At 30.3% G+C, this 21503-nt stretch overlaps 1 protein-coding gene across 4 annotated transcripts in view; it reads right to left on the bottom strand.

Annotated features, from left to right (window-relative positions):
• LOC100569551 overlaps positions 1-21503 on the bottom strand; it is a 171459-nt gene that overhangs the window by 99262 nt on the left and 50694 nt on the right. For 2 of the 4 annotated variants that reach the window (XM_029489649.1, XM_029489647.1), the window contains one exon: positions 18437-18512. The gene's annotated coding sequence lies outside the window, so the exon portion shown is untranslated. The remainder of the gene's footprint in view (positions 1-18436; positions 18513-21503) is intronic. The other 2 variants (XM_029489648.1, XM_029489646.1) reach the window with 1 other exon arrangement.

Genomic DNA, 21503 nt, shown 5'->3' with positions numbered 1-21503 from the left:
AAAAGCAAATTATCAAAACTAAATCAATATGTGACGATTATTGTAACGTGATGTTAAACCAAAATCATATTATGATTTATGATACTATTATTCATAGAATTTGTATAATTGGTAATATTGTAATATCATAGTATTAGATAATATTACTATTGTATGATCAATACAATGAAGACGAGATTGAATTTACTTTTTGGTTTTCAATAATTTATTTTGAAATGTAGATAGAAACTTTTGGTTTCAACGCTTCCAGTTAAGAACTCAAAGGTGCATTTTAGTCACTATAAAATAACAAGTTTGTTTAAATTGTATTGACTTAGACCCTATAAGTTCTGGACAAACATTTAAGCGATGGCCTTACATGGTTGTTATATATTGTTTTTGAGCCTGGATTATATAGATTATTATAGAACAGTGATAACTAAACTTATAGTTAATAATCTATGAATAAAAAGCTGATTTTCTAAAATAATCGATTTAGAAACAATTTTTGGTTCTGAGCCGACGCCCGACACCATGTTTATAAATTAGTCCCTGCAGATTGAAGTGTATTCTACTAACTATGTACAATGTACACAACAAGTCTGTCTTGCGCAGGTTAGTCGTCATTTAACCACTTTTATAAATACTAATTTTATCTTTTGTTAATTTTAATGACTGCATTATTTTAGTATTTTTTTTTATTTCTGTAAGTATAATTTTATGTGTTTTCATTTTAACCTAAAGAGCTTGTCCGGTGAATTTATAATAAATATTCAAATTAATAAAAAATGTTTGATTTAATAATAGATGCTGTAGCGGGTTACACGCGATGAGAGACTAGTGATGACATCATAACGTGAAATGAGTCTTAAAATATCGATTTTTACACTCTTAAAATGTTTTTACTAAACTTGCGGCGTGTTATTTTTTGCGGAACTTTAGTAATTGTACCCACGACGTCAAGAAGTTATTTATTGTGATTTTTTTTAATATGAAAATCTGGTATTTATTACAGCCCACTTGGTAAGGATTATATAAGTCCCAGGAGATTAGTACCAAGTATTTTTCTACTAAAATGAATTTATTTTGATTTATTGCTTTGAAAATATGTGCGAAGTATTATTAATAACCGTTTATATAGCATTAAAAAAAAAATCCATAAATTCCGTAAATTCTATACATATATAATACTCATATAATATATGTATATAATAATATAGTATCGTTTTCGATGTGGTAGCAGAACTCAAGCGATTAATTTTATAAATCTTTTTTTTATGAAATCTTAAATTATCGTAATAATTGCTACGGTCGGGTAATCACCTCACAATAATTATGTTAAGATTTTGGTTAAAGTTGTGGAGATGTGGGGGGGGAGAGTTGACTGCCAAATATTTATTTTTTATATCACCCAATTTTATGTAATATGATGTCAGTAATGGTCATTAGTGGTGTAATGTATTATATTAATGCAAATACCAGTGATTCGTAAACTTTTTGAAACTATAACCCACCGTTTAGAAATTTGATTTTTTTCTTGGCTTGTAAAAATATTTTTTTTTGACCCATGCATAAGTGTAAAATCACTTAATAATTAATAACCTACTATCAAATGTTGACGAGACTAAAAACATTATTGGTGACCTCCAAGAGGTGTTCCAGGGACTCAGAATTATTCAAGGTTTAAAACAGTTATTGCATATTATCCATATAAGACGATGAATATAAGACGATGAATATAAGATGTAGTTAAGATATTATAGAGCAGAGTGATACTGTATAAATACAGAGAAATTCAAATTTAAAAACAAAATGTTAGTTATCACATATTTGAAAGACACATAATATAACTGCAAATATTTAGTTAGCATGGGATGAATAATCGTCGTATATTTCTGCACACAGGAGTGAGGCTACGAACAATTTCTAAAACTTTTAGCCGGGCAAAGTTCCTCGAGCCTGACCCCCCTCCATTCCCACGCACAGACAAGTCGCAATACGCGGTCACGTGTATATTATAGTACCTAATAATAATATATTATACCTGATAAAATTTTAATTCGATTGCGAAACACTGTGCCATCGATAGAACGCGCGCGAGACCACAGAACGTCGAAACATGTACCTATATACCTACCTACCGCACCTACCTATACCATCTACTCCAAAATAATAATATGCGCTCGCTTACGATGGTCGGTATAAATTATAGGAGATATTACAACAACAATAATAATAACAATAATAATAATATACCGTAGTATACAATACGCGTGCACGTACACTATATATATATTATATATACGTAATATACGTCTACCTCGGGCGCTTAAACATTTCCCATAAATTAACGTATACTTCAAGCGCGCACGGTAGTCGAAATAAACAAGTTTAAATAATAAATACGTGTCCCGCCGAGAGCATAGGGTACAATAATATAATATAATAATATAATATATTATATATAATATCGCATTATCGTGTGTACTGCAATATGATAATATATCGGTATATATACCGCCACGATGATATCGTGACGTGTTTTCGTACCAGTTATTTAATATAATTTGTATACCCGAAATTCGTGAAATTTGACAAACAAACACCGTGGGTATATATCATAATATTTATAATCATATTTTATTGTAATATATAATATAGTAAAAAAAAAAAAATAATAGTAGGTAGGTATGTCGCCCCGCGGGAAACGCGTAAATCTAAAAAAGAAAAAAACCTATTGTCATCGAGTCGCGTCCGTTCCAATTCGAAAAATATAATAATATTATTATAGCACAACATATACGCGTTTTTATACCACCTATACCTATACATACGTGCGCGCGCAGAGTGGCGGATACCATTATGCGATATTATTTTTATAATAATATGAAACACATATACACGTCGTGCGTTATTTATATTTTTTGTTCGTCCCCTCCCCGCGCGCTCACGTTTTGTTTTTCAGTCGTTTATTAATTACACATAAGTACCTACATCCCATACATTACACACACATAATATAATATATAAAATATACGTATAGGTATATATGTACTTTATAATAATATTATAATACCTATATAACTGCACCACACACACACACACACTATATTGTGCGGGTAAAAAAAAAAAAAGGTCGCATATAACCGTTTTCCACGGGACGTTGGTCGCCAAACGGTTTGCCGTCGCCGTTGTCCGTCGCAGTCGTCGCAGTCGTCGGTCCCCGAGTCTTGAACCGTAAACCGTATTCAATTAGCGGTATTAAAAGCGCGCGGGAAAAATAAAAGGGTCTCCGTCCCCGGCCAAGTACACAATACGGGCAGTGTGGGTGTGTGGGTGTACACATATATGTGTATAAATACAATATAAGTGCGCATATATGACACACGCCTAAAATACGATTTCGGGGCGGAATAAATATAACACACACGCGAGCGAGCGACGTTTATTACGTATACAATACGAGCTTTTAATTCGGACCGGCTGTTGAGGCGTACTTTTTCGGTGTATTATGCTTAAGCTCGGGCGATCCGTTCACGTCCTATATAATAATTATTATATTATATTATATTATCATGGCATAACGATTAATAATAATCTATAATTATGTCGACAGTGGGCGGGGGTGGGTAGTGGATACCTACGTTTTTGTTTTTGTTTTGGTTTTATACTTTTTAACTCAAAATATTATAAAACGCGATATAATACACGCGGACATATATGGGCAAGCTCTTTGATTGGTATTGTAACTGATTACAAGTCACGATAGTTACACTAAAATTATTGTGTTTCTGGCCATATAATAATATACATTACCTAACGGCTAACCTAACCTACGCGATTACTTTGGACATTCGAAACTGGTCACAAGCGACAATTAAAACAACCATTAGATACATTTAAAGTTACAATTATTTATGTTTATTATTTCTTAAACAAAATAATTGCCCTGCTAAATATATATTTGTATGCGGGGGTTCATGAGAAATATGTATAGTATAAATAATATTATGTTTTAAAGTTATAACAAAAATTTAAAATGTTTACCATTGAAATTTATTAAACATTGGTTACAAAATATTACAAAATGCAATAACTAACATGAATGGTTAGAGCATAATATCACATAAATAAAATAAGCAAACATAAAATGACAAACTATAATATGTTATGTTGTCACGAAATATGGTTAACACACTTGCACGCGGACAGTACACTAGAAAAACCGTTATTACAAATCCTATAAAATATTATAAAATATAATAATACATTTACAATGTATAACATTCATTTTTATTTTTATAAACTTGATATTAGTTCATATTACTAATAATTAATATTAGCGAAAACTAAAAAGTAAGTACCAAATAAGAATATGTAATATAGAAATAATAACACATCATATTAATATGATCGAATTATGATACTCAGTCAGTTGACATTTAAAGATAGGCATTATATCGATATACTTTTCAAAAATTCAACTTTCTTAATGATATTGTCATATTGATAATATAAATGTTTAAATTTTCAAAAATTATATATCAAATTGGTAATTTTTAAACGCTTTAAATTAATTTGAGGCGTCACTGCGTCAGCAATCAGTCTTAAGAAAATTTCAAATATTAATAAACAAATTAATTTATTATGTAATTTAATATTCTAAGATAGTTTGTATTTTATTATTATTATGAGGCAAATTTTAAATTAATGTTGAGAAAAAAGATGAAAACAAATTGATTCTTGATTGGTGTCTATACTTATTTACAATACTCCCGTGCGGCTTCTATAGTTCTGTACGTACATATTATTATATAAATATATAATATTATGTTTTCTAGGTTTTCATTGATCCCCGTGCCTGCTCTATCCAAAAACCGTGTCTTAAGTCCCCCTAATATCATATTGTTGCAATAACGCCACAGCGGCAGTTCAGAGGTACGAACGGCGGCCTGAGTACTTATACAGACGGCCTCGTGACTGAAATGTTAATCGCTCTGGCCGGAGTTTCTCGCCGGGTGTACGTTTTTCTAAAGCTACGCGTTTGTTGTTCTAACTTTCCTCGCCAGAGAACGTACAAAAGTCATCCCCTCCGCAGGTGGATGGATTAAACGTAAGATATACACTTGCTGTACGTACCTATCTACGTATATACCGCGCCCGCCATCAGAGAACGTCTTGTTAGCGAGACACGTAAAAGTCGTAACATTTTCGGATCTGGAAAACGGCCAAATGCTGATCCAAGTCACAATCGGAACTAAAAAAACCCTTGTGGTTGAATTTACTAGCGATATCAAGCCATTTGAAATTGAATATTAATATTATATGAAACGTGAGACAGATAGGTATGCACCCTATATTATATTATATTTTAACTTATTTTCTAACAAGACCTCGATCAAATTAAATATAATATTTTTGTTTTGAACTGTAACGTATTATAATATTACTCGTATTATTATAAAATAAACCTATCAGATCATAGTAGTTATCTGATTTATTATTTAAATCTATGATATTATGATAAACGGTATTCTATAAAAAAAAAAGGTAAAAAGCGAAAAAATCTAGTAAAAAATATTCCTCGAGGAAGAAATACTCAAATACTTATAGTAAAAATAAACATGTACAAAGACGTTATGCATGTACGCGTCAATGATTGTGCCCGGTTCTCACAAAGACCATAATTTTACTATTTTACCGTAATTAATTAATCTATAATATTAACAGTCCGATTTTTCCAAATTGTAATTAACTCTTAAGCAGATCATAATATTATGTCTATAGTATTTTGAAATTGTTATATTATTCAGTTAGTGTACATACGTCGTATACTATTATAACTCACTATAAAATACAATTTTAGACAAAATAGTTTTGAAATAATAGATTAAACAAAACCGTATTGCAAATATTCTGAATGTAAAATTAGTACGTTAAGTGTACGACTTGGTGCGTAGGTATGTATCCTCTTTGTAATAATAATTATATTACGAACATATTATTATTGTATTATGTTTTGATTTATAATATTCTGTGGTGTTGTTGCATATAACATTTTGAGAAATGATTTAGCACGCTCAGACAAACCGCATAAACATGAAATATTCAAGGCAACAAAGGCATTCATTCAAAAATAACAAAAAAATATGATAAATACACGAATATAGTGAAGTATAATATGTACAGCGTATATAGACATAGTGTCTACAAAAAAAAACTATTTATTGTTTTTACTTTTAAATTTAGCTTTAGTTTTTATGACGACAGTTTTTTTTTGCGCACATCACGAATCTCGACTTTTCCCATACATTTTATTGAGATATATTAACAACAAGGTCGTTTTTTTATATTTTCTCGGAAAAAATGTTTGTTATGCTCGAATCGCCGACAAAGTTTTTTCTTCAACTAAAACTTTCAGTAATATGTCGTATAGATCTTTAAGATTTTTTTACCGACGTATATACTCAGTATTGAAAACTATATGAGAGCTACGGAATGCCATACTATTAAGGTCCTAAAATTACATCTAAACGAGCCAATAAAGGTAGCCATATAACATCTACTGGCGAATTTAATTATTTTTCAAAATATTTTGAAACAGACATCGGAAACAAACAATTGCTTACTAAAAGCTGTTGAAATTAGATTTTACTGAGGCACAAATAAACTCGGCACAATGAAATATCTATTTAACTCAAGTAATTTTATAATGACAAGACTGATGGTTTTTTGACCTTTTTCAAGACACAGCAGCAGCGAGTGCGACAGTCACACTTTCAATGACTTTATGCACCGTGCGTGTTAAACAAATTCTCTCTGTTCGCCTCTGACGGCTTCGGGCGAGCCCCTAATGAGTTTGAATAATTCAAAATTCTGACGCTATTTTTCACCCTTTCATTCGAAGCGCATTCCAACGTCACCGTGGGGCGTTCGCTCTCGTCGACGGGCTTAAACAATGACCAATAACAATAATAACCCCTACTCCCCTCTGGCCGTTAGGAGACTTGTTTCGGAACTGCGGACTGTCTAAATCAAATAAATTATACGAAAGTGGAAAATCAGACCTTTTCAACGGCAATGATATAATAATATATGACTGCTGTGTTTTGTAAAGTATTCGAAATGTCAAATCGTTAGTTTCGGTTTCAAAGAGCACTTGGGTTTTTGTTTCCACGTCATACATATTGTGCGAACATCATTTAAAAACAAACGGCTGACGGTTGTTTTTTTTTTCAGAACACATCCGTCCCCTCAGCTTGTTACGGTATGACACACACGATTTGTGTCGAGTTAAAATTAAGTCGAACACGTGTCGGGGAACGTTGTACATAGGTGGCCCATTTTAAACCGACAATAATTGTAATTGTATTGACATCAAAGAAGCCGCGTGGTTTGGTCGCATCAACCAATAGTTTTTAAAATACATAAAAAAGAAATGCGTTTATAAATACGAGATATTATATAAGTACATATTTCCTATGTATAGTATATTAGTATATACAGTTATAATATAGGTAATTAAATTACATACCTATACGTTTATACCTATTTAATTAATTTATATTTAAAAAAAATCACAAAACATTTAAAAAAAATAAATCAATAGGCTATTAAGTTAAAAAATAATACACATTTAAATTGATAAAGAATTATTATGTTTTCGTTTCACACTAATTTTGAAATCGATTCGTTTTATAGCTAGTTTGAACTACAGCCTACAAACAATAACACAAAACATAATACAATTCACAAACTATAAATCAGGTACTGGAACCTTGATGATTTTTACTGTTCCATTTCTGGTTCTGTTTTTAGAAAAACTAAAATTTCGGTTTCGGTTTTTTTTGATTCTTAAAAATTGAAAATGTCGTTACCTGTTTTAGTTTTATATTTATAACTAAATATGTAAGAATACTATACACATTATTTTCAATTAATAAACGAACCCTTTTAAATAAGAAACCATACTTAATCTTCAAAACCTTTCCATAAAAGTAAAGTATCGGTTCCGTTAAAGTACCTGTTTTAAAATTAATTTTAATAATAGGGTTCCAGTGAGGTTCTGGTATTAAAATTAATTTAAATAAGCGTTTCGTTTAAATACCGGTTTCCAATATTCAAAGGGTTCTGGTTCAAAAATAATTTCTTTTTGGTAAGTCCCTGCTATAAAGGTTACACTAGTATATTATAATGAACAAATATAAAATGATAGTTGTAATAGTATATAATATTATAATGGAATTGTGTAATCTTTGAAACCTGTTGGATTAACAGGTAGGTAACAGCGTCTGTATATTATGGAATCTATTATAATTAAGTTGTTTGTACAAATAAACACGGGCAATTCAACTGTGACTTAAGGTTTTGTGCGTATTAACCGTATACATGGACGCGTTAACCACCGAACTGGCGTACTAAACGAATTTTACTGTATTTAATGTAGTGCAGGATGCATAACCTTTCACTTCGGAGAACTGCGGCATAATAATATTATAAAGTGACTAGATCGCCGTTGACGTTTGATTCCACCGCGTATGACGATGGCGATGGTTTTTTTTTTTATGAAAAGAACTACTGAATCGAAAACGCGGGAATAAGCCAACAGGACGAATGCCGACGGGGCGAAATCCGCCGAGAATTAAAAACATTTGTCGGACCAATTGACTTTTATAATAATGTTGTTTGTCGTTCTTCGATTGCCAGCAATATACAATATTATACTATAGTTATAACTTATAATATATCTGCACATCATATAGGTATGCATTATGGGAGTTTGAGCGCACACATTTTTCACAGGGCGAGTGGTGCATGCGCACCTTCTTAAGTTTTTTGCCTTAATAGTGTACATTCGTCGTGCTGAAATGAGTGCGCGGCGCAGGCCAAGATATAAACAGAATCCTTAAAGTTTTCGTGTTCTAAATGCGCGCAATTTATCCTGTTAAGCTGTGAAACTTTTTTCGCCGTCTGGATATATCTTCGCGAAATTCAATCTGAGGTTTTTATTTTTTAATCTTGGACATTTCAAAGTTGTTGTTATTATTATTATTGATGTGTGTGTGTGTGTGTGTGTGTGTGTGTGGTACACATCACCCCGTTAGGGTGCATATTTTAGTCGGATCGCGTATTACCGTCATCAGTAAATTATTACATATTATAGAAATACCATCGGAAAAACAACAATAAAACCAACCATAGAAATAAGATAGTCATCGCGTGTTTTGGATTCACAGCGGTTTATTCGGAGTATTACGATTTACAATACGAACAGTGTTCCGATTGATTGTTGAAATCGTGAATTCGAAAACAAATCAAATGCTGGTCATGACTCACCCACACTGAGTGATGCATACACCGAAATCGTACAAAAGCGATGGTAAATACTTAAGCCGATTCCGCTAAGCGATCTTGCCCCTCTGCCACCGTACTGTTGTATTGGCATGTTTTTCCGGAAAACAAGGATTATCAAACAACAATCAAATCGAGCATAATATCAAAAAGGTCAAGATGTGATTAAATATTCTTAAATGACGCACCGCAGCTGTGAAATCATTACATGTTCAGGTCTCACTACTGCGGATATTGTATTATTATAAGAACATAATACTCTCAAATATTGACTATAATATAATATTGTATAAGGACATGACATTGCAGTAAGTGCCTATAAAATATAATAAGCTATAAAATATCTAGGAATTATCTGGATAAAAATTAAATTGAAACTCGATATTTCGTCAAAATAGTAGCAACATTGTCAGTGGCTCAAAATGCTTAATAAATCGGCAGCCCTCTTGAAGCATTTAAACAAATTGTTCGTTCCTATTGCTGGGTATATGCAGCGCTTTTTTGTGGCGATTGAGTCAAAACAAATTATTATGAATACAATTCAAGCGCCTCAATCAAAAATATTAAGAATTTCAAATACTTCCTGGTTAGTACGGAACGAAGCACTTTACACCGACGTCTTGCTACATCCAATTAAACTATATATAATATATATATATATATATTGATATACTTTCAACAACTTCTTTGATAAAATAAAATATGAAGCAGTGGGAGTTTATACCATCTAAACGACAAACCTGCCTTCTGTCAACTCAAACCTGGATAGGCCCCCACGAAGATAGTCTGGTAAAATGTAAAAAAATTGTATTTATATACCTACTCAAATATGAAAAAAATACACAAATGTTAATCACTATTACTATTAAATAACCTGTTCTTATTATGTTATTATTATTATTATTAGTATTACACACGTTATTAATTGACTATTTATTATATTATTATGATTGTACATTTGTACCACTATATTATATTTAGACGAGCAACTCTGGGGTAACTTTAAATTAATAAAAATAATAAAAGAATAAAAGAATTACTAACAATAAGGTTAAAATAATAATTATGCTGACAAATCGTTAGTTTACGAATTAATTTGACTCCTTTCAAGCATTATATTATAATTATTATATTAAATAACAAAGACAACAAAAAACGACATTCTAACCGGAACACCGTTCTCATGTGTACCTGTTTTGCCTATATATTACGCCGTGTTACCCATTATATTATTATAATATTACCTATGTAAAACGAATAATAATTGCAGAAAAAAACGGACCACGCTTTTTTAAACAATCATTTAAATCATTTACTTTGGGACAAGAAACATTTATTCCAGCTGTTTCTGTAATTATGCAAGGCACCTCACTCTTAAGTCGTCTTAAGCACTTCAGTTATTTCGACAAGAGTTATTGCGAGCATACAAAGTCAAGCTTCGACAACGATCGATGTCAAAAATTAATGTCGTATCGAAGGTATACACGATTCGTAATAATATAATAATCACACTATATTATTTGCTGGAGGAGTCTTAACGTCACATTAATCGCACGAAAAAAGAAGCCATACCAGCATAATAATAAATCCAACGAGAAATACCTCAATCGACGTATTTACAGTAAACATGGAAGGCGTTTCTTGCAAAAACTATTTACGAGCATAGCACACGCGTACATAATATTATTAAACAATATCCAGTGATGAAGTACAAGATATTATATTATCATAGTAAAAACGGGGCGAGCAAAGCTCTTTGGATGTTAAATACGTTTATCACTAAAGATGTATAATGGTTAAGGTAAATGCCGGATATAATCGCATCGTCGTTCACGCTCATAATATAATATTGTATATTAAATATACGCAATGTACTGAATCACAGGTATTTTTGTAAATATCTGATGTCATACAATTAGATTAAAATTAGAACTCTTGTAAAAAAGTTGCGACCATATTCAATATTTTTTTAGTTTTAAATATTAATATAAGTACAATTCTTGAACCCTGTATGTGATTTCCAAGAGTTTTTTCCCCCAAGAAACAAACATTGAATCAAAATAAAAATAAAAATGTATGATGGAAAATTTCAAACATCTATGAATTATCGTTCAAAAACAGTTGAAATATATAAATCATGTCTAGAACAGTATGGAAATTTAAGTATTTGATAAAAATCTTAAGTCCAAATAATTTTTTTCTGAATCTCAAGCAAAGACATCATTGCTACATACATTATAATGTTGTTTTCCGCCGTTTTGTCGAAATGTACAGTTCCTGCAGACCATTCAAAGTAAAAACTAGATTGAATATCGGAGCACATTTTCCATTCCAAAATGCGATGAAAAACATATCATTGTAAAACCAATACGCAAAAGACTATTTTGATATAAAAAAAAAAGATTACTGGGCCTAACCGAACTAAAATAAAAATAATAATAATATTAATAATATTCGAGCATTACGTTATTGCTGAGTATTATATTATATTATCATAATATGTGTACCGTTTTGCTTCATTTGTTTTTCTAATAACTTATAAAGCACTAGAGGATAATTTTAATGTTCAATACACAGGGATTTCTATACAATGGAAAAAAAAAATATTCGTATTATAATTTTTATTTTTTTGAATGTATATGCGTTTGATTTTCTTTTTTCATTCTCTTCCGTCAGAAAGAAAAATGTAATTTTCGCAATTATTCTGGTTTTGATATCTAATGGAAAATATTACCCGCTCCGATTCGAATCTCGCCTGACTGTAACCACAGTACATGGTCTACCGAAATATTGTAAATAACATAAATATTGAAAAACCGAATGGAATATATTATTATTATTGTACGCACATATTGATCTCTATTTGGCTTTCAAATTATTATGTATTTTTTTTTCTTTTTACTTATTCACTATAAAAGCAATATAATATGTGGTATAAAATCTTGTTTGTATTTTTGATCGAGAATCTATCAAATATAAAATTAAATATGTCCATCGCATTTATAGTTCACGTGCATGGAGTTTAATAAGTCTCAAAATTGCGTAAATAATAACATTTAAATGTTATTCAAATTGTGCTTTCTCATCATAATGTGCACTATTTCAAAACAAATATTTTATTCTTATTATGTACAACTCTCAGCTGTGCTCTTATTATAGTAAAACTATAAATATTTTGCAGATATTTCGTGTAATTGGTCCAGGTTTAATAGGTAGGTCAATATTGAATATTTATCAACATAAAATACCGACCTAAAGTTTAAATCATAATTATTATGTTAATTTGGAATATTTTACACTTGAATGAAAACATATTTAACAACGTGGTATACAATTTTTAATTTACATTTCACAATATTGCTACGATTAAAACTGCAATTTAAATTTAATGGGAGATTAAATAATAATAATAATAATAATAATAATAATACCGCATTTAAATATTGGTAAATGAAAATTAGTAGGTTTTAATTTAAATATTGAGAAAATTATTTCGCATAACACGAATATGAGTACCTTTTAATTAAGAGTAAAGTAAACAAAACAAATTAAATTAAATGTTACATTTTGTGAATTGTTTTAAATAATTTGTATTTTAAATAGAACTATAATTTAAAGTATAAATATATAATTATCTAAGTTCTAGGATTATTTTTATTTGTTTCCAATTGTGCTTTTGGTGAATAAAGCTCGTTAATAATTAATTATCTTTTAAAAATACAAATTTTACACTCTTTTAAAATTAACAGATTTTGTTTATAATGTAAGTAATATTTAAAAACAAAATAAATATTATATTAATTACTGATTATAATATTCTAATTGAAAATAAAATTGCTTGTATTATTATTAGATCAGTACTGTATATTAGGCTTTTTTCGTTGATTTTTAGACATACATTTGCAAACTAGTATTGCCTGTTATTCAAGGTTTTATTCAATTCGATGATCTTGTTAAACAATTTGTAAACGTAATCTTTATGTTGGTAATACAATAGTTTAAAGCACATTCTTTTGAGAAGATACATTTGGTTACGTAAACAGCAGATTCTATGGACCCGATTTGTTCGCTTTGGCCACAATCCAAAAGCTAAATAATTATTGTGATAATAGTTTCTTAATTTATAATTTTTTTTTTGTAACTACCACGTTCAGCTTTAAATCAGTTGTATCCGAATATACGACAACATCCTTTATTTTTCGTAAATAAAATCGATTCATTATTCGTCTCCGATGTTTTGATATAATGATAATATATAACGATGACACCATGCAAATAATTTATATTTATGTTTTTATAGGTAATTGATTGTGCGGAACAAAAGTAGATCTACATCATGTCTTGTTTTGTATTTATTAATTTTTTGTAAACAAATAGGTACATATACTCAAGGTACCACCGTATCTCTACATTCTTATTTAAGTTATAATATTATTATCCGATATCCCTGCTCACATCTAGAGAAATAAACAACAACGTTCGTCTTTAACTTTAAAAGTGTTATTACAGTGTTTGCAATATTCTTATTTCTCGATTTCGTGTCACCTATATCTGTAAAGTTATGGGTTTTAATCAACGTTTTCATTCTTGAAACTAAAGATATGAGGATATTCGTTCACCAATGTCTGTGCACGGAATAAGAAGATCTTTTGTGTTTTTGTTATTATTATGAAAACTCTCTCGGGGCAAATAATTCATCGGGACACAGTGGCGCGCAAGACCTACCACATACAAAAAACATACTCTCCACACAAACACACACACACATACATACGAACACGCGCACGCACACACACATATATATATATACATTATACAGATTCAACAAAGTGAGAAAATACGAGCGAGAAAGAAAGAAAGAGAGCGCAGTAGAATAAGTAGCAAAAGCCGGATTTCGCACGAATTTGTTTCATGCACCATCTCTCTCATCTCACCTCCTCTCCCCCCACTAACCACCACCCGACGCTCACTTCCACCATCGATAAGAACGTAACGGTCAGATTTTATCCCTGGCCCCACCACCCCCGAGGGTACTATCCCCCTTCCCAGACAACACCGTCCTGCCTCTCGTCTCCTCGAAGTTCACTACCTCTTTTCCTTTACTCTCTTCCAGCCATCCTTGGTGTTGAACTTATTTTATGACTTTATCGATTCCACAAGCTCTCTGTGTGTCGTTTTGCGCCACACTCCACCATTTCTCCACTAGTCACCCCCACCCAATCCTTCGCAATCTTCTCTCCGGCGGATACAGCTTTATACTTCCATACACGATTACTTTCGACACACAATTGCACTTACACATACAATCACCCTTCTCTTCCACCCAACGACCGTTCTATATTTTCGAAAGACGTTAATGGCCATCGTTTACAGAACGTGTGTAGACCAGAGAAAACAGAGAAACACCAGATTATGATCGGGCAAGACGATCTCTGGGAATGAATTCGTTCACATCGCATGTTGTTTTTTCGTTTCAAATTTCTGGATTCTTATTTGAAATCTAAAAATACCAAGCTTACGATAATAAAAGCAATACCTAGTGATACAATTCGGATTTTTTTTAACTAATCAGTTTATGTCGGCTCATATCAAGCTATTAAATTCGTAATAAACTTATTAACCTAAGATTAAATATATAGGGAGAGTTTAGAGTTATTTTCCAGACGGCTCCCTTGAAATAAGAGCGTATTTAATTATTCAGACTTAATCAGGAAGTATGTCTATAAATACATAAATTGGCTAAAGCTCATTAACAATATCGTATGCGCTCAACGCGAGAATACTGTATTATTATATTTTCTATTATCGTTTACCGAATGAAATTAGCACAATCAAACGTAGTTCATCCATATACATTTATAACGTAATTATTTTATTCACTTGCACTAGTCATTCGTCCTTTGTCTTGTATTATATTCACTGAAAACTTTAGGATCATTAGGTTTCCATAATTTATTGTTGTATGGATATTGCTATAGGTACTGCGATCAGTGTAATTATCTTTCACTCGTATAAAATAACATAACATAATTGCGTTATAAACTTATAAACTATAATAATATTATGTGATATGTATAATATTGACGATAGCTATAATTAAATTAAATTAGATTTTAATTAGACGATCTCGATAATATAGAATAATAGTATTTAATAAAAAAAAATGTTTTAATTTAACGAAAAATATTTTATGGTCCTACCATTATATGCATCCTACATTCCTACTGGTTCTATATTATTGTAATGTTAATATTTTATTTTTTGTAGGTATTACGTCAGTCCAAAATTTTACCAAAATAAACGAAAACGCGAGTTTAGTATACAGGTCGTGTGTATATTGTCTAAACGGACCATTTTTTGTTGTATAAAGAATTGGAAAAGAGAAAAAAATAAGAGTCTGATGGAAGAGAAAACCCTCGGGTATAATTCAGTTGGCGAATATATGTTTGGGAGACCACGCTCAAGTTTCCCGCGTTGGAGTGCCTGCCAGGACTTATTTTACCAAATAGGCCCCATTTCTATTCCGTTCCGGACACTTAATGCTGGTCCCGGTCAGACCAGATATCTACCGTAGTAGAGGTAGGTAGTACAGAATAATATATATATATATATATATATATATACTTATTTATTTGCAATGGTATCCAAATAAATAGTCGTTCGCAAAACACGTAAGTACGTTTAAACGTTAAGCTCTTAACTTTGAATTACCTACCTAATCATTATAATTATATGTAAATCAATTGGACAGACTATTTCATCTGACTACAATTGTACTCGTTACTATTATAAACATAATATTTTTTAACTTCGCGTTATGCGTATATATAATTTATATTATAACTATTATTTCTATTAAATAATAATGATTCAATAAGACCCATACAAATAGAATAAGTTTTTAAACGAATGTCGACATAAAATAGTTTTTAGACTACACGTTGTCATGAATGTCGAATAGCAAAAAAAGTTTTCTTCAACACAGTTTTAGAATAGAGTTTATTTTAAAATAATTTGGTTTCAATTCTCAAAATAATCGTTATTAAAGGTTCAAAACAAAGGTTTCATTTAAAGTTTAGAAATTAAACTTGCGATTTTGCCATTCATTTATAAAGAGTAAAAATATAAATTTCATATTCAAAAAATATTTGTTATACTATGTAGAATGAAGTATGTTTATCTTTATATATACAAAGTCAACGTTACTTTTTAAATAATTTTTGATAGTTATTAATATTGTGTACTTATAAACGTTAAAAGTTTGAAAAACGACGTATTATTTATATGTATGTAGTATGTACTACATTTAACAGTTAGGTCAATTTAAAGCTATGATTTTTGTTCATTATACGTTCGTGGACTGTATTATTGGTAACCCAATAAAAAAAAAACATCTGGAATGTTTGATTGTAAATTATTTATGTACACTTAATTTTAATCATGAAAAGTAAATACGTTTCGAATTTTTTTCGTTTAGACTTTAGATGACTGAATACAATCTTCCAACGACTGACTTTATCGAATCAGATTTCCGCATAATATGTCTGCACCTAAACCGGATCACAAAGTAATGCTATGGTACTGTTCAGTTTTTATGTTCGTTATATTCCTTATCGTCGTTTACTTCAGGGTTTTACGATTGTCAAACCATGATATACATAGTAAACGTCTTAAGGTCTATTCTCTTCAAGACATCTCCTCAATATCATTGTAAATTTAAATATATTGTAAACGACATTTATATCTGGATATTGCCGTAAAAAGTCATATTATTTCGTTTTGCGCACAACAATATTATATTATATTATCTTCTGTGGTGACCACAGCTGATGATTTATAATGGATAAGATCAGTGGATAGAATCAAATAATAAAATTACGCGTAGGTATACATAATATAATATCAGCTCTGCCGATAGATAGATAGGTAGGTATGATATTATAAATAAATACAGCCGACCAGACAGACGCAATATTGATAAATAACTTATTATATTATTTTTATCTAATCCCACTACAGCCATCCGGAACGCGAAAAAAAATGATTTGTGAATCTGTCGCCTTGCCAGATCCGGGGACGAGGGCAATAAAATATCCTTTGGCAAAGCACAATCTGGGTCGACGTCATCGCCGCCACCTATGCCACCATATTATAACCGCCGAACCAAAAATCCATACCCACCGTCACCCGGTGCGTTGTTCGTATACCGGTGCGTTTTCATTTTCGTCCGGGGCGTACCATCTGTGCACGAGCGATAAAAATCGCGGAAAAAAATATTATACAAATTGCTAAAAATCAACGTTTTATTGCGAATTTCCGTGTATTATTGAAACAAAATATAATGCCGTGTGTGGCAGATCCACGCGTGCGAGTAAAATATTATGCAACTGTGTGTATATGTACCTATATAATATATTATATATACGCTTCCAGCCAAAAGTCGCAGGGTATGTCGGATGCCATAATTTCGTAGGTATACCGTAGTATTGTTTGTGGTATAAAACGAGACACGCGACCGAAGTTATTGGTTATATGCATCGCCGTCGATACAGAAATAGCGTCCCGCGATAGATAATCAACGATATCCAGTAGTAGGTACCAATAATTTGAAAAATAGTATGTAATATACGAAGCTTGTTGTTATGAATATTAAGAGTAGACATGTTTTTAAATAAATTCAACTTAGTGGCTATGCTTTGATTTAAATCGAGTGCATAATAATGTAAAATTATTATTATCATGTCATGTTCACGAATTCGTATGTGGTATTCATATTATATTTTAATAAAATAGAAAAATATAACGGAACAATTAGAAAAGTCGTGGAAAAATCTCCATTGTAGGTACACCTACTTATTTTCAATGGTTCAATAAAAATATACCTACGTTACACGCATACTTATTATTAAACTATATATACCGCGTACTACCATACATATTGCATAATGGATATTTCCATTTTTGCTGTAATATGCCATTTTTAATATCATCATATTATGCTCAAGAAATTTAATCAAGCACATTGCCTACTTCAATACATCTCGTTGCTAAACAACATTTTTAATTTTCATCTATATCAAAAAATATTTTGTCTTTGTGTAATTACTTAATGATATTTATGTAGTCTTGTATTGCATAAGCTCACCTCACAAATATTTCACTCCACAGTTCTTGAAAAGGATCTAAAAATAAAATAAAAACATAATTATTAGTTTTAAATGCCATACAACGTTTGCCTTTAAAAGATAAAATACAATCTTTTTATGCAAGTTTAAATTTTAAATTGCAATTCACATAATATTATAGTTAATACAAATATACTGCACACGTATATTATAATAAATAGAGTTATAATAATGTATTTAATACAATTCTGATTTTAAGATTACTGTAAGTCTGTAATTTGTTATTTAAATAATATATGTTTAACATGTTGACGTATCGAAATTGAAATTTAAACGAGTTATGTCTAAGTTATTAAGCTTTATGTGTATCAAATATAATAGTTATTAATATAATAGCTTCACATAGAATATAAAAAATATATAAAATTTTATTTCAGTCTAGTAATTAACAAGACGTATAATATTATAGGTAAACTTACTCGAACAATTCTTACAATAATTTTAAAATTGTAATAACTGAATATAATTTTAAAATAGCCATTATCATCTAAGCCTATTATAATGGAGTATTATCTTTATGTTTAATAAAGTAATCATATGAATTATTTTGATTTATATTTTATTTACGTCTAAAAACATGTCATACCTTAAAGCTTATAATAACAAATGAGTGGTTCTCATTCAAAAATAAAATTGTTTCGCCACAGATAACAGATTATACACAGATCTACGTACGTAAACCTATCGTATTTGTACATACATAAAATTTAAAACAATTAGAATTTATTTGAACAAATTAATTATTAATCGATTAAATGGCAGCTAGTGAGCACGCTTGAGGTAAATCACACTATATATGAGTTACGACCTTATGTTATACAATTATATATTACGTGCATCGATAGCACTCCAATCAGACGTCGACGAAAAGCTATGTACCATATTATAGAGAATCAAAAGATTAAATAGTAATAAAATAATATAATAATATGGAATACGTATTTAGGATAGCTGACTAAAAACGTTTTTTTTTTAAGCTGCAGACTTATTACATTGCGAATTGGAATTCTTCATACGGTTATTACTTCTCTAACCACATTTTGACAGATAAAATAAATAATAATATGACATGGTAAATTTAATGTCCTATTGCCATCTAGAAAAATGGTTTCCTCATCTGCGACTGACTAGAAGTTTTCGAATAGGTCGGGTCGATCTTATATACATAAAAAAAGTATATCACATATACGAGTCAAAAATGTTGATATATATAATATATTAAATTTCTTTTTTGGAGAACCTCATTTGAATTTGATAACGGTAAAAAATATGGAAACATAGTAAAAAACCGATGGTATTTTTTTCTTTTCTCTTTTGATTATTATTGAAAACAGTAAGAAACGACGAAGAATAATATTGAAATACAATACATTTCCAACGAACTAAAACTAGATTTTCAGATAACATTTGTTTTGTCAAGGCGATGAACTTTTTCCTCTTGTATATTACGGAAGCTTTTACCTAAACGATAACTATTGGAATCCCCACGAGACTGTTTTGTACTTTAAATGCTTTTTAACAATAAATGTGTATCAGACGTTATTTTTGTATATATTTTTTATAGTTTCGATTTCCCGAGAATAATGAGATTTGTTTGAATAAATGTGATGTAATTTGATATCTCAGCCAATAATTTTTCATCATTAAGTCTTGGTTAACTTTTGTTACTAACTAGAATATACACCGGTTTTCATGTGTTGTAATTATAATTAAAAACGGTTAAAAATGAATATTTAAAGAATTAACTTTAAAATATTTATATAGGTACATTAGACGATCATAATGTTTTTTTTTGATCATTGTTATATTTTACTAAAAAACAATGTATTCCTATATTGATGTAGGTACCTACAACTATTGTTATGTCCGGTTAAATTTAGGACTCATTTTTCAAAGGTTGATTACATTTTAGTGAACCATTAAATTAATCATTTAATTTTTTTGCAACATGGAATTAATGATTACCTATTTAAAAATTTTAATTAAATATACTTTTATTAAACATAAATCATTTACAATTAAACCACCGCAAACACAGAATTAAAAATCAAACATTTTATTTTATATCATATTAAAATTATTAACCGATGAGCGAAATGAATAGTTTGTTTTTAATTTTGGTCAAAGTTTGATAACTGTCCAGGGGAAATAGATTAACAATATGCTAGAACCACATTTTATGCCAGACACCAACAACTACAATTTTTAAAAACCACTTATTTCAAATTTATATATTTTGTATTTACGTTTATAAACAATAATATTAATTTAAAAAAATCATAATTAGGTAACCTTTTAGCAGACTAACGCTATTTCAATAGACTGATAAGTGATAATTAAAGTAATTGCATCAAACATATTCATTGAATTTAATTACTAATATTACTAATACCATGATTTGCACACTACATCTGCATATTATTTTTCATTCGTACCGGAAAACTTTTCAACAGTTCGAATTCGACGAGACGGTCCGTAAGTCGTGACATAAAGATTGGACCGGAGTATATTATATAAGTTGAGAAAATCAATTCATTCGAAAAATAGGAAACGGCAGGTGCCGCAGTGAGTGGGTTGAAATCACAAATCTAATCGAAAAAGGAAAATTACTTGAAGTCTGAACTGCAGCTAGACAAGCCCGGCCGAATTTTAAACAGTCTCTTTCGGTTTTATATGTCGAAACTCATATAGTTGTCGACTACACTCGCGGGACAGTTTCCAGTCGTCCACCACACATCATACCCCAATGATAAGACCGCGGTATAGTATTTAAACGGGAAAACAGTTTTATTTTATTTTCATTCTTATCTCATTTCCACACGACAACGCTGCCTTCGACCAATCGTTTAGTGCGGCGTGTCCGTGTAGTTCATGCGTGTATTTTTTTCACGTAATTTGTATACAACCATATTATAATAGTGTTGTACAATATTATAACATAATACCGTACACGGAATAATAATAATATACTACAATATATTTAGGTAT

The sequence above is a fragment of the Acyrthosiphon pisum genome, chromosome A2 (assembly GCF_005508785.2).
Source record: "Acyrthosiphon pisum isolate AL4f chromosome A2, pea_aphid_22Mar2018_4r6ur, whole genome shotgun sequence".
Classification (NCBI taxonomy): domain Eukaryota; kingdom Metazoa; phylum Arthropoda; class Insecta; order Hemiptera; family Aphididae; genus Acyrthosiphon; species Acyrthosiphon pisum.
Note: the sequence above shows the minus strand (reverse complement) of the source record. Positions and strands in the feature narration are given on the sequence as shown.